Below are 3,089 nucleotides of genomic sequence, written 5' to 3'. Positions count from 1 at the left end.
GTAGGGATGCTGGGGTAAGGTAAGGGGGGGGTGTAAGGAGCATGGGGCAAGGGGACATCTGTGTGTGTGTAGTGACCGGGAGGACAAGGTGGTATCATGTGTGTGCAGGGACCCCTGGGACAAGGTGATACCCAGGGGTACGTATTGAGCGTGGGGCAAAGTGACATCTGTGTGTGTGCAGGGATTATGGGACAAGGTGATATTCATGTGTATGTAGTGACCCCAGGGACAAGGTGACGTGGTGTATACAGTGACCGTAAGGACAAGGTGACATCTGTGTGTATGCAGGGACCCTTGGACATCTGTGTTCAGGGATCATGGGACAAGGTGATATCCATGTGCATATAGCAACGCTGGGGACATGTTGATGTCCGTGTGTGTGCAGGGAACATGGGACAAGGTGACACCCATGCGCATGTATTGACCATAGGAATGAAGTGACATTTGTGCGTGTTCAGGGATCATGGGAAAAGTGATGTCCATATGCATTTAGTGACCTCAGTTGACCCAAGGGACATGGTTGTCCCCATGGGTCCAGATGAAGTCCATGCACAGGGACCCTGTGACAAGGTGATGTTCATGTATATGTGGTAACCCTGGGGATAAGGTGATGTCCATGAGCGTGCAGGGACCCTTGGGATAAGGTGATACCTGTGGGCATGTGTTGACCGTGGGGATGAAGTGACATCTACGTGTGTGCAGGGATCATGGGACGAGGTGATGTCTGGGTGCACAAGTGACCCCAGGGACAGGATGATGCCCGTGTGTACACAGGGACCCTGGGACAAGACGTCATCTGTGTGTATATAGTGACCTCTAAATCTCCCCTGTGGCAGGTTCAAGCCATTCCCCTTGGCCTGTCCCTCCATCCCTTGTCCAAAGCCCCTCTCCAGGTCTCCTGGAGCCCCTTTAGGCCCTGGAGCTGCTCTAAGGTGTCCCCTTCAGGAGCCTTCTCTTCTCCAGCTGCCCCAGCCCAGCTCTCTCAGCCTGGCTCCAGAGCAGAGCTGCTCCAGCCCTCGCAGCAGCTCCAGGGCCTCCTCTGGCCTCGCTCCAGCAGCTCCACGTCCCTCTTGTGCTGTTCCCCAGACACAGGACTGCAGGGGGGGGTCTCACGTGTACTTTGTGACCATGGGATGGGTGATCCCCACGCTCAAGGAGTGCCATGGGGACAGGGTGACACCCATGGCTCCATGCATGGGGTGACATCCACATCCAGGCAAAGCCAGGGCTGAAAGGCTGCCCTGTGTGCACAGGGTGTCCTGGGCCACCCGCGCCGTCACTTTATGGTCCCTCAAAGTCCAGCCTGATCTTTCCCAAACAAGCAGTGGTTTTGTCTGGGGTTTAATAGAGCGTCCTCCAGCCAGTGCTGGTGGAGAACCTCATGAAACCTTCGAAATAGCTTGTACGGGAGTAGTGAAGAGAGCAAAAAAACCCACCCCGCTCCATGCCAAGGAAAACACTCTTACCTAGTGAAGCATGAGTAACAAGTGGCACTTCTTACACTGTGAAGATAGAGCTTTTCATGAAAACACCAACTAAGGCTCCGTGTGAAAGGTGGACGGCCTCTCCATTCGGTTTACCCCTTCGTTTTACTCCCAAGACACACGTGTGTTGTCCCCAGCGCCCGTGTCGCAGGAGCCTGTTTACGGAGCCGGGTTCCTTCCCTGTAGGATGACATGAAAAGGGAATGGAAAAACAGGAGCTGCTCCTCTGCGAGACTTTCTATTTTGGAAAGGTTAAAAATAATCTCTTTTCAGACACCAGCCCAGGAAGCTCTTGGGGTGAAGTGACGGGGAGGGATGTGAGCAGTAAACAAGCACCGGGACGTGCCGGGTGGCGCGGGAGCCGCTGCTCTGGGATGCGCATGGGGATGGGGATATTGTAGGTCACCATGAGCCATGGAGGTGGACACAAAGAGATGGGGGGTTGTGTAAATGGGCTGCTTATAGGGATGCTCAGCACCAAGGGAGAATGTTCAACACTGAGGTGGATGCTCAGCACCAAGGGAGGATGCTCAACACCAAGGTGTTGAAACACACAGCTACAAGTTGGGCACAGAAGTGATTCAGAGCAACCTGAGAAGGACTTGGGGTGCTGGGTGAGAAGCTCCCCATGACCTGGCTTCAGTGTGTGCTTGAGCCCAGAACCCCCCCCGTGTGCTGGGTGCACCCCCAGAGCGTGAGCAGCAGCTCAGAGAGGGGATCCTGCCCCTCTGCTCTGCTGAGACCCCACTTGCAGCACTGGTGCAGTTCTGGTGTCCTCAACATGAGAAGGACATGGAGCTGTTGGAGCAAGGCCAGAGAAGGCCACAAAGATGATCAGGGGCTGGAGCAGCTCCCGTATGGAGACAGGCTGAGAACATTGGAGCTGTTGAGCCTGGAGAAGAGAAGCTGCATGGAGACCTCAGAGCAGTTTCCATGGAAGACAGGGAATTCATGCGCAGTTCCTGATGGGACATGGGCTGAAACCATCAAATGATGGCATCAGCAACCCAGACACTGAAAACTCAGCGTCTCTGCTGCCTTGCAGCACCAGGACATGATGCAGTGACATGAACGTGGGCAGAATCACCCATAATGTGCCTTAGAGCAGTCAAAGGTTGGGGATGGGTGATGACCTTGACAGAGGTCAGCATGGGCCATCTTGGTCCAGGACATTACTGACCACCTCATTGCCTTGGCGTGACACATGGAGCCAAGATAAGGGTTAAGAGAGGCTCCTGGGGGGGGAGCTTCAAAACCTCATTGGACTTCAGCCCCATCACCATGCACTTAATCCTGTCCTTCAGGATCCCTGTGTCCATCACCCAGAGCGGGATCAGAAGAACCAGCTCCATCTTCTCAAATGGACTATCTGAAACAACTGTTCTATACAAGCAAGTTGTAACCCTGAATCCATCTCAACCCCCTGTCTTTATCCTGGCAGAGTTGTTGGAACATGAATTGGCAGCTCTTGGTGCTGGGAAGGATGTTTAAGGTCTTGAAGGCATCACAAGCCCTAAGGGGCTGGAAGGGATAGTTCCTCGGGAGTGTTCTCCCCGTTTTCTCCAATGCCTTTTTCCAAGGCTCAAGGAGCCACCATCAGCTCAT

This window comes from Nestor notabilis, unplaced genomic scaffold (genome assembly GCF_000696875.1).
Source record: "Nestor notabilis isolate BGI_N333 unplaced genomic scaffold, ASM69687v1 scaffold28511, whole genome shotgun sequence".
Lineage (NCBI taxonomy): Eukaryota > Metazoa > Chordata > Aves > Psittaciformes > Psittacidae > Nestor > Nestor notabilis.
This window is presented reverse-complemented; position numbering follows the sequence as displayed.